Source organism: Podarcis erhardii, assembly GCF_964252035.2.
Source record: "Podarcis erhardii genome assembly, chromosome: 12".
In the NCBI taxonomy this organism is placed as follows: Eukaryota; Metazoa; Chordata; class Lepidosauria; order Squamata; family Lacertidae; genus Podarcis; species Podarcis erhardii.
The window spans coordinates 32,434,896-32,447,230 of record NC_138513.1 but is presented as its reverse complement, the minus strand read 5'-3'; the positions used below and the strand labels follow the sequence as shown (position 1 = coordinate 32,447,230).

Below are 12,335 nucleotides of genomic sequence, written 5' to 3'. Positions count from 1 at the left end.
AAAATGTTCCACCATCTCGCCGTTTCCACGGTTTCCACTTCTGCCCTGTTTGCAACCCGGCAATCTCACATCGGTGCACTAGATCCACCTTTCCGATGAGGTACATTTTTGCAAAGCTTTCCTTGTAACTGAGCAAGCAACCCCCCCCCCCCCCAGGACATTGCATTTACATTTTGAGTTTTGCACAAACAAGCTTATTGGTCAATATCCATTTGCTAGGATCTTCAGGGCAACATACCTGTTACTAAAGCACCAACCCACCCCCCTGAACAATATCAGGATATGGAACTCAAGAATGTTATTTTAAAAGCAGGTATTTTAAGCGCTGTAGCCTTAGGAAAAGGAAAGCAAGAGGCACTGTTGTTTTTTCAAGTCAATACTGTAAATTAAAATGCAATACAATTCACCCAGGCAGTTATTGTTTGACTTTTTTAAAAAAATCTTTGTTAGTTTCTTCCATCTGTTCATCTACCTAAAGCTTGAAGTGGGCATGCTGAAGGTCACAGAGTCGTGATCCCAAATACAGGACAGGTTCATCTTGATAGCAGCTAGATCTGCTATTGCCTAGACTACAATAGTCATTAGAAATCTGATTTACACCAAGTCGGACTACTTGGTCATTTAACCCACTATTTCCTCCTCCAGGGGTACCCTATGTGCTGCCTTCTGGGTGCTGTTGGACTACAATTCCCATCAGTCTCAGCGAGCGTTGACAATTGTCAGGAATGATGGGAGCTGCAGTTCAAAAATATCTGGAGGGCACCATGCTGTCTGTGGCCTACTCAGATGGACAGCAGCTCTCCAAGAACTCAAGCAGGCCTCTCCTATGACCTGCTTCCCACTCCTTTCCATTGGCGATGCCTAATATCTTCTGTATGCAAAGCATCTTCTCTGTTCCCGAGCTGCAGTCCCACCCCACGTTTATAAGGTTATTGAGTAAGCAGAGTTAGAAGGGACCACGACATCATCTAGCCCAGCCCCTGCAACGCAGGAAACTTTTGTCCAATGTGGGACTCGAACCTACAACCCCTGAGGATCCAGAGTCTCATGGGGCTATAATCAGAAGCTTCTTGGGAATCACTTGTCACCCCACAAGCTTGTTCCCTCATCTGTGTGACATCCCTTGAGTTATTTGAAGATGGCTACCATGTCTCCTCTGGGGGTGGATCTACACACGGGGGGGGGGGGAACGCTGTAATTCAAAAATTAAATTGTTATAACAAAAGAAAAAAACCACTATGTAAAAATTCCATTGATTTTCTTTTGCTCTCTTCCGCCATCTGGTGTTGCATGTTTATAACACAGCCAAAACTTTTTTTTACTATTTTAGCTGAGTCCTCAGTCTCCTCTTTTTTAGGCTAAACTCCCCTCGATCCCTCAACCATTCTTCATAAACCTTGGGTTTATCGTGTTTTTAATATTCTGTTGGGAGCCACCCAGAATGGCTGGGGAAACCCAACCAGATGGGCAGGATATAAATAATAAATTATTATTATCTTGGTTTCCAGATCCTTGATCATCTTGGCCACCCTGCTCTGCAGCTTATCAATACCCTTATCTCCAGCTTATCAATATCCTTCTTAAACAGTAGTGCCCAGAACTGGATATAGTATTCCAGGTGGGATCAAAGTTATATAGAAAACCAGGATTGTATAATGACAGGAAAAAGGAGGAGGAAAAGAAAAAAAGAAAACCAGCATTGTACATCTGTTCAAGTCATCTTTCATATCTGAGAGGAAAATTAAAAGATTTACCGGGTCCACCACTTGCTGCTGCCAGCTGGCTCTAAATAACAGCTGAAGTTATCGGTGCAGGTGTGCTACAAAGGAGGCTGTGTTGGACGGACGGAATAAAATATGAGTAAACTAAAGCCAGGTTTTGAATACATAGGGTTGCCATACATCTGGAATATTCTGGACATAGCCAGGATTCGGCCATTGGAAACTGTCTGGGCGGAAATTGCTAAACGTCCGGGAAAATCTGGACATATGGCAGTGTAGATTTTGGAGAATTTGCTTAAAAACAGCTCAAAAACTTATTTTTAAAAAAACTAAAACAAAGCTCAACAACCTCGGCCAAAAAGAAGAAATCAACAACTTTTGTGTCCAGATTTTCACCTTTTGATATATGGTAACTCTAGAATACATTAAGCAGCAAGAGTGTTTTTTCATAACCTAAAAAAACAGCCCTTGCTTATCAGGCAAATAAACAATCATTTTAAATGCTTACAAAACTTCAGATGGCTTCTTAGAAGAGGTATTCCCCCTCTCCTCTCATACAGGAAATGATTTCTCTTCTAAGATGGCACCTGGCATGATTTTCATTTCCTCCTTCTCTTCATCTGTTATTGCTTTAAGCATAGGCACATTTATCCTCATGACTATCCAAGGTAGCTTTCTCTCAGATTCTGGCAGAGATGGAGGCCAGCGCAGGTGACTGTTTGCGTGAACTGAAAGTGAAACCTGACTTTTGACATTTAGTATCAAAAAGGCTCAGCAGTAGCAGCTTTTAAACTGACCCCTGGGGAAACACTAGCAAGGAACATCCAATTTGGGATCGTTTCAGTGGTGCTTTGTTTCCAAACATCTAATCATTGTGGTCTTTTATCATGTCTCAAAAGGTAGGTCTTTATCTCCAGGTGAGCATCTCAGACATGCTGTGCTCAAATACTGCGTTGGTCTAACCATCCCCATATCACTACCATCACAGAAAAGTGACCCAGTTTTATGTTCTTTTTATATTTTTACCTTTGGTTTTTTATTTACTATGTATATTGCTTTGAGAAGATTTTCTTCTTCTTGATTTAGCAGCATAGAAATAAAGCAGCAGATATAAAGAAAAGCAAATTACCCAACCCAGAATAGTGAGTTGTGTTTTGTGTAGTGATGCCCGACATCTTGTGTTAGGTGGGAGGAAGTGAGGAAATTTAAGTGTTTGCATTTATTTTGGATGTTAAACTAGTCTGTTATGCTGGTCAATATGTAAGTAGACTCATCAAAGCCAATCCACACTTCTACTTAACTTGGATTTTGCAGCTTTTAATTCCTCCTGGTCTATGCTACATTCACCGAAAGCAGCTGCTTTCACTTTCTCCCCTATAAATCCAGATTTTCCCCTACCTACAATGGCACCTCGGGTTAAGAACTGAATTCATTCTGGAGGTCCGTTCTTAACCTGAAACTGTTCTTAACCTGAGGTACCACTTTAGCTAATGGGGCCTCCCGCTGCCACCGCGCGATTTCTGTTCTCATCCTGAAGCAAAGTTCTTAACCCAAAGTACTATTTCTGGGTTAGCGGAGTCTGTAACCTGAAGTGTCTGTAACCCGAGGTGCCACTGTACAGTGGGTGCTCGGGTTGCAAACGTGATCTGTCCTGAAAGCACGCTCGCAACCCGCAGCATCCGCAACCTGCAGACCACATCTGCGCACATGTGGGTTGAGATTCAGTGCTTCTGCGCATGCGCAAGCGCCAGAACCCGGAAGTAACCCGTACCAGTACTTCTGGGTTTGGCGTGGTGCGCAACCCGAAATCGTGCAACCCGAAGCATCTGTAAACCGAGGTATGCCTGTACAGTGGTACCTCGGGTTAAGTACTTAATTCGATCCGGAGGTCAGTTCTTAACCTGAAACTGTTCTTAACCTGAAGCACCACTTTAGTTAATGGGGCCTCCTGCTGCTGCCACACCGCTGGAGCACGATTTCTGTTCCCATCCTGAAGCAAAGTTATTAACCTGAGGTAATATTTCTGGGTTAGTGAAGTATGTAACCTGAAGCGTATGTAACCCGAGGTACCACTGTACTTGGTTTTAAAACCACAGCCTGCTTATGCCTTTCTCATTTTTTCCCACTGTAGACAGTTAATCCATGAGGATTGGGGTTGGGCATTGCTGGAAAGAATGAATAATGGAAAACCTGGGAGCAGAACAAGAAACACCACATTCTAAAAACCATATACCAGAGCACAAGGAGCTCAGGTATGGACCTCAAGGTGACAAACCGAATACAGAAACTCTGGGCTTTGCAGGCAAGTGCAGATGGGCTCTCAAGATTTGCACCACTCTCCTGTTGAAGGCACCCAATTCATGTGACCCGACAATGCTACCTCCAACAGAAACATTTTTGCACATGCATTTTCATACCAACCCAGGAGATACAGCGACTGCACTCTGGTGCCAAACAGTCTCCCTGAGCAAATTTAGCACAAAGGCATACATTAAAGCCGATCCTTGGCAGAGTCCCTAGATTACAGTAAAGCCTTGACCATTGTCAATCATTTCTTACAAAGGATTAAGATAAACATGCAAACAATATTTCCTCCCTTGCAAATATGCATAGGACTATGGTCTTAAATTCATTGCCTGAATCAACATGATGACAGATTAGAAAAAAAAAAGAATGCAAACAATAAAGGTATGTTCACTGAGGGTGAAATTCCACTTCTTGAAACTGAATTAAATCAACCATAGTAATACATTTAATGTTTTTTAGTTCTAAATTTTCTGTGATGTTATTTTTAAACAGAAACATAGATTTTACCCATTGTTGAAAAGCAAGAATGAATGAGGGAAGAGAGAGAGAGAGACAGAGACAGAGAGAGAGACAGAGAGAGAGAGAGACCCAAGAGCCATTATATTGCAATAAGTTTGGGTTGGATTAACTGGGTTTTTGATTCATAGAATTGTAGAGTTGGACGGGACCCAAGAGTCATCTAGTCCAACCCCCTGGAATGCAGGAATTCCTCTCCCAGCCTGTGATTTTATAGCTAAAAGATGGGATTTCTGCAAAAAAAAAAGAGGAAGAGGCAAAATAATAAAAAAAACCAGGTCTGCTAAATAACTGCTTTGTAATGTGAGCTAGGGCAAGGAGCCATCTATCTGGGGTTGATAGGGCTGGTGGTTCAAAACACGTGGAGGGCACCAGAGCTGTCTTAAAATATGTAATCCTGTGTCAAATGCATCTCAGATACCACTTCCTAGGTCCCCTGTCTGAAACCCTGGAAAGCTGCTGCCAGTCTGTGTAGGCAATGCTGAGCTAGACTAACCAATGATCTTCCTCGGTGTAAGGCAGCTTCCTAGGCTCAGTTTTGCTGGCCACTGGTAAGGTGAGGGCAAGCAAAATCAATGCAGCAGAAGGCTTTTTAGGTGGGCCCAACACTTAATGGGCACTGTAGGAAACAGGAAGTTGAGGGCAGACTAGCCTTCTCCAACCTGGTGCTCCCCAGATGTTTTAGACCACAACTCTTCCATCATGCAATAGCAAACATGCTGGTTGGGGCTAGTGGGAGCAGTTGTCCAAAATATGAGGGCACCAGGTTGGGTAAGGCTGGGCTAGACGGACCTTTGTTCTCATCCATTGGGAGCTATGGTATATTATATTCCATCCTTCCTCCCAAAGGAGCCCAGGGCTGCAAACACACACATGGGGGGCGGGGGAACCTCTGAAAACAATTCTAATACAGAAGCCGGCTGGGAAAGATCTCTACTTCCCCAGGGCAGTCAAGGCCACATATAGGTTTCCAAGTGGTTAGAAGACATCGGGCAGTGCAACTGGAATGCCAGAAAAGAGGGGAAGAATCTACAGGCAAAGTTATCTGGGGCCCCACATTGATCAGCTGACTGTGGGGACAGACCCCATAGACCTTTGTGCAAACTCAAGACCAATCAGCCCATGCAGTTTTTTCCAGTTGCTCAAAACAACAAACAACGACAACAGATGCTCATATACTTTTGCTGCTTCTCCCTTTCTAACGGCTATTGAGCTGAACCTTCCTAATATCTTATTTTTCAGTTTTTCAAACATTTACAGATACACAAATTATAAAAACACAAATCACATACATTTCTAATACACATATATTTGACTCCCCCCCCCTTTTGTGGTTCCTTTTTACTTTTAATTTTCATACTGCATTTTCCACATTTCTCCATCTTTAAGTTATTCTTTAGTTTCTCTTAGTAATATGTTTAACTGCTTGTTTTACGTTAACCCTGCTAATGAGTTTAATAATAATAATAATAATAATAATTTATTTATACCCCGCCCATCTGGCTGGGTTTCCCCAGCCACTCTGGGCAGCTTCCAACAAAATATTAAAATACAGTGGTCCATCAAACATTAAAAGCTTCCCTAAACAGGGCTGCTTATTTGCATACAGGAGCTTTTCAAATATTCCACAAATTTCCTCCAATCTTTAATAATTTCTTATTATTACACCCGTTAACTTTGCCATTTTGGCATAATCCATTAATTTAATTAACCACTCTTCTTTGGTTGGTACTACAACTTCTTTCCATTTCTGGGCAAAAACCATTTCTAGTTACAGTTGTAGCATACATCAAGATTTATTTATTTTTTGGTCTTTTGGTATCTCAGTACCTGTGCGCTGAACCTTCAGATTAGCTAAACTACAAGCACCACTGATTCCAATGGTTGCAGATCATTGCGCTATAGAGTCGGCGTCAATCCATCAAAGCTGTCCACTATGAGAAATGTTGTCTGTATATACCTCTTTAGCAGATTGCGCTATCGAGGGGTGAGAGGGCATAGCCATCTTTTCTCCTACGAACCCATCACATATGACAGTAAAGTTGTTTAGCTTCTGAACTCAGTTCATTTTTTTTTAATTGCAAGCCAGCATGAAGATACTTAAGTTGATGCAGCCGTAGAAGCATAGGAAAACTTTAGAATCCTTGACTGTAACATTCCTTTTTACTATTTCAGCCAGAAAAGTATTGATTATAACTGCCAGGAGGGAAGATAATACAACAAAGAAAAATCCCCTGTGTTGCAAACAGAACACTCTGAACAACAACGAGCAACATGTCAGCTAATAATATACTGACAATATTTTTATAACACTATAAAGGTAAAGGTAAAGGGACCCCTGACCATTAGGCCCAGTCGCGGACGACTCTGGGGTTGCGGCATTCATCTCGCTTTATTGGCCAAGGGAGCCGGTGTACAGCTTCCATGACATGTGGCCAGCATGACTAAGCTGCTTCTGGCGAACCACAGCAGTGCACGGAAACGCCGTTTACCTTCCTACCGGAGTGGTACCTATTTATCTACTTGCACTTTGACATGCTTTCAAACTGATAGGTTGGCAGGAGCAGGGACTGAGCAACGGGAGCTCACCCCATTGCGGGGATTCGAACCACCGACCTTCTGATCAGCAAGTCCTAGTCTCTGTGGTTTTACCCACAGCGCCAGCCGCGTCCCTTATAACACTATGCTATTTCAAAATTCATAAACAGAAGACATATAATATGTGCATGGAGTCACAAACTAATAAGCATCAAATTAATGTTCCATGAACAGGAATGGTAGGCGTGGTAAGTCACTGTTAAAGATCACTGAACTGGAGGCAGAATGCCTTTTCAAAGTCCATTTCCTACAAATGTGAGGTGATGGGTGCTCCAAACGTAGCAATAGGGTGCTGCAAACACAGCAGCAGACAGAACAGTTCTTCCAGGATAATGAACTGTTTCGATGATTATTCTTCATCAGCAAATTGATTGTCCCCAAAGGTACATCAAATGGCCATGGATCAGCAATCACTTAAAGCAGATACTGCTAAGTATGACAAGAGAGATTTTCTTAGGGTGCATCTGGACATGCATAGTTTCATGGCAAGCCTCACAACATATCAAGGTACAGATCAGGATACGGAGATCTTCCCCTCAACAAGAGAAAAATGAATCTGCAGCACAGTGTGGTCCGATTAGAGTGCTGGACTAGGACCTGGGAGACCAGAGTTCAAATCAGCCATGAAACCCACTTGGTGACTAGGGGCCAGTCGCTGTCCCTCAACCTAAGCTACCTCAGAGGGTTGTTGTTGCAAGGATAAAATGGGGAGGGGCAGAACTATGTGCTCAGTATTAACCAACCATGACAACAACAACAGAGAGCAAGCAACACATTTAAGGTAACATGTAGTTCCAGTGGCGTAGCGTGGGGGGTGCCAGGGGTGCCGGCCGCACCGGGCGCAACTTGGGCAGGGGCGCACTCGCACTAGCAGCTCTCTGCCCCTACTAAAATCCACTGGTTAGGGAGCCCGCGCTCGCTCGGCTTGGCGAGGAGGTCGCAGAAGGGGGAGAGCAAAGCCTTCTGCCGCTGGCAAAAAAAGGAGAGGAAGCCGGGCGGGCGGGCGGGCTGGCTGGCTCGCGGGGGTCTGGCTGCGCCTGCTGCTGCCGTTGCCGCTGCCGCCGGGCTTTGACAGCTTGGCGAAGCGGAGGGAGAGGTAATTGCGTCTCTCTTTCCACTGGCCGCCTGGGTAGTGAGCCGAGCGGAGCAGGGAGTCTGGCGAGGGGGCGGGAAGAGACTTTCCCCCCTTTTTCCCACCTCGCCTGGTCAAAAAGGAGAGCGGAGTCTCCTCAGGGTGCCCTCAGGCAGGGCAGGGCAAGGCAAGCAGAGCGAGGAGGAGAGAGAGGGGAAGGGGGGGGGAGCAGCCAGGAAACGACGCGGTGTGGAGGGGGAATCAATTAAGGAGAGAAGCCTCGCTGCTGCTGCTGCTTGGGAGAGTAAATTACTGTACTTGCCTTGCCCCGGGTTAGGGGGCGCAAATTATTTGCCTTGCCCCGGGTTGGGGGGCGCAAATTACTTGCCTTGCCCCGGGTGCTGATAACCCACGCTACGCCGCTGTGTAGTTCAACCAAACAGATGGCACCTGCTGCAACATCTACCGTCTAAAAACAAAGACTGCATATTTCCTCCCCAAAAACCTACTTTTTAAAACCATATGCAAATGAATTCAAATGGGCAGAGCAATCCTAAAGGGGGGGGGGGAGTGGTGCAGCAGAACCGCTGCCACATCCTAAGCCCAGCCACCTTGTGTCAGTTGAGGTGGAAAGTGGTGGGTTAATGTCCTGTCTTCAACTTCACCAGTTCCTGGCTGGTGTAGCTGAGGGGTTCAATGACTGGAACCCCTGAAGGAACCATGGAGTTCTGGATACAATGGACCCCAAACCATTGGTGCCCTACCCCTGAAACACCCCATTTGGGGGCTATTTGCTACCATTTGGTAGGAGAACTGCCAACCATAGTTTTCCATCTCTTTGGGCATAGTGCAGCGGTCGGCAAGGTTTACCTTGCCTGGGCCAGTTCACTCCAGAGGAGATCCCTCTGTGGGTTGGATTGCGCATGCGCATGAGCGTGTGCAGCCACGATTTCTGGCGTCTGCGCAGATGCAATTTTTGGCATCTGAGCATGCGCAGACGCGATTTCCGGCACTGCAGAAGCGAGTCCCCATGCCGCGCTGCGCCGGTTTAACGCCGCACACGGGGACTTGCCAAGTGGGCGGCTTGGTTCGGGTGCAGCTCATGGGCCAGTTAAATGGCCCCCGTGGGCTGCTTGTGGCCCATGGGCCTTATGTTGCCTACCCCTGGCATAGTGGGAGGGTGTCTCTGCTGCAGAGAAGCCACACACACCCCTTGCCTGGGGGGGAGCAGTGTTCTCATGTCCCAGCAGAGAGGTATCCTAACCACCACCCCATGGCTAGCAGAGACACATCTACAGGGCGTTCATATCATCATCCTATAGCCATGAACATTTCGGGCCCTGAGGTAGGACTGCACTCATAATGAATTAAACAAATCAGATTTAATTAAGATTTATCCAGTTGGATGGCAGCCCTAATAACAACAGTACTACATCACTGCATCATCCTCTTTTAATGAAATGAATATTCCTGTTCAAGGACAGGCATAAAGCTCAATAAAATATGTATATGCAATTACATCTATTGAATCCACCATGCTTCAATGGGAGAGAGAAACTAGTACCAAATCATTACAAACATCCAAGTCATTCAAATGCCGGCAGAACGCCACAGCCCTAGAACTAATTTACTTTTCTTCTTTTCGGTGACCAGGGCTATCAAGCTTATTAGAACAAGTTTTGCACAGTGCCTAGAAAATGGAGGTCAGACACTGTCTGGGGGGATGGAATGCAGATAAAAGTAAAATGGAGAATCTGATAAGATCTTTTACAACGCTTAATACTTCGCATACACACTGTTTCGGTTAGATATAACTTTATAGGCAGCTTGTCTTATATAATGATGTACACTTTTCTGAGCAGCTCTCAGTGCAATCTGGTACATGTCTACCCAGCAGCAAGTTCTTCTGAGTCCAATGGGGTTTACTCCCAGGTAAGTGGGGATGGGATTGCCGCATATCTCCAAGTTTCACCTCGCTATTTAATGGGCTTCTTGCAGAAAACATCAGCGTACCTGAAACAAATCCAGTTGCTGCAGACAAGCATCCTTTTGCCATACACCTGATTTCTCCCCCCCCCCCAACATTTTTTTTTTAAAACTCCCTCCAGGCCACTGAGAAGTATGAGGGTTGCTTCCCCCCCTCCTCTTCCAGATTCCAAATTTGCAATTCTGTGTATTAGATTGCCTGCTGGCCTGTCTGCCCCCCCCACCTCCCCCCAGGGAAAACCCACCACAAAGTGACTGTTGTCCACAGCATTTTAATCAGAGATGTTCTGTCCACTATTTAAGCCTTAGTTTTTAAAGCATTAGGCTGCAGCTGCAGCCAACCTGACCCTAGTCTGAAACAGGTGCTCTTACTTACAACAGACGATACACCTTCTTTCCATCTATTCGTTTGGCTCTGCAATTATTATGCATCCCTCCCATTCAGGATCTAGTATTTATAGCCCCATCTTTTCAATATAGGGTCACCTTTCTTATAAGCAAGAAAATAACTTCACAAAGGGGGGGAAACAATTCTAGGACTTGATTGATGGGAATATATAGAAGAAAACTGAGCAAAAACTATTATGTACAAAGCTCTGAAAGTCATTATCGAGCAATATACATGCAGCATAAAGAAATAATGAATATAAAAAAGTCCAATGGAACTTATTTTCAAGAAAGCGCACTGAGCAGAAGCAGGAAAGAGAGAGAAAGAATGTGCTGCATAATTACAGCTACTATAAACAGGTAATCATTAAACTTGCCGGCTCAGAGGAAGCATGTTTCCATATACAGATCCACCTCCACAGGCAAACCTTCCCCCAAACCTCCAGGAAAATCCTCCAGTCTCCCAAGAGCTTGGAAATTTCACCTGCAAATTCCATTTCCGAGTATTTTATAAGCAAAAGCAAACATGGCTCCTGTTTGGCAGCCTTTCATAAATAATACAATGATCTATTTCAAGCCCTTGTAATGGACCCACTTTGACAACTGACCAAGCCTATACTTTTTCCAGGGCTGTAAGGCCAGGACAGCTTGGGGCTTTGTCTTTAAGAAATAAACAGCCCAAACCCAGAGAGCCAGACGCAAAAGTCATACATTCAGAAGCAATTCTTCTGAATCTTCCCACGTTTTCCGCACCAATAACTCCCTAATGCTGGAAACCAAGTGGGCACTTTAGTAACACTGGCAAAAGAACCCCTTTTGGGGAGATACCTGGTTGCTGCGGAATGGGGGAACTTTTCAACAGAGGTGAGCTGAAGAAGAGAGATCTGGATTTGCCAAGGATCTCTGGTCCCCAATGGTCTGACCACCAACAGCAGCAGCATGCCTCCTACTCACCCGCCTACCGCCTAAAAATTATACTGCTGAAATCAACAAGGCGTCGAGGAACCAGGAGTGGAGTTTTTTTATGTGTGTGTGCGTAAGGAAAAGCAGAGTCCCTTTCTGTTCCCCAAAACAACCCGCCGATTAGCAGCGCAAAGCCTAGGCGCGTTTACTCGGAAGGAAGCCTCGCTTTGTTCAACGAGCCTTACTCCCTGGCAAGTGCGTTTTTTTTAAGGACCTTGGGATGGGGGGCGCAGCTCTCGGCTCCATCCCAGGTCGAGGGTCCAGGGAACTTGGAGCGGACAACCGCGCTTCTCTGGTGCGCCCACCTGGACTGCAGGAGAGGCAGGTGCGCGCACGACTCTCTCCCTCTCGGGTCCCTTTCCCCGCTGAGCCCCGACCAAAAAGCGGGGCGACGGGGGCGCCGCCGGGTCCCCGGCACTCACCTGCCCTGCACCGACAAGAGGAGCCGCCGCGTCCGCCACCTTCCCAGGTCTGGAGCACGGCGAGAGCGCGGCGCCACTGCGCCCGAGGAAGGAAGGGGGTGGGAAGGGGGCGGAGCGCCGAGCGCGCCTTCCCACGAGTTCTTGCCGGGCCTTGGAGAAGCCGCTTAGCTCACACTCCGCCCCGTGGCTTGGCTTCGCTGTCCGGGGTTCCTGGAGTGGCTCGACGCCACTTGGGGGAGGAGGGAGGGAGTACACACACAGGTAAAACAGATGGACCAGATGCCAGATGGACAGGTGAGCCCCCGATTTCTGGAAAGAGCCTTGCTTCCCCGCCCCCTAGAGCTCAGGTGAAGACCACCCAGC

At 46.1% G+C, this 12,335-nt stretch overlaps 1 protein-coding gene across 2 annotated transcripts in view; it reads right to left on the bottom strand.

The window, feature by feature from the left end:
• The window catches only part of WIPF3 (WAS/WASL interacting protein family member 3), a 40,133-nt gene extending 28,053 nt beyond the window's left edge, over nt 1–12,080 (bottom strand). Inside the window, exon 1 of one of the 2 annotated variants that reach the window (XM_081882169.1) lies at nt 11,973–12,080. The gene's annotated coding sequence lies outside the window, so the exon portion shown is untranslated. Of the gene's footprint in view, nt 1–11,415; nt 11,791–11,972 lie in introns of those variants that run through there. The other variant, XM_081882170.1, reaches the window with a different exon arrangement.
• Between the last annotated feature and the right edge of the window lie 255 nt (nt 12,081–12,335).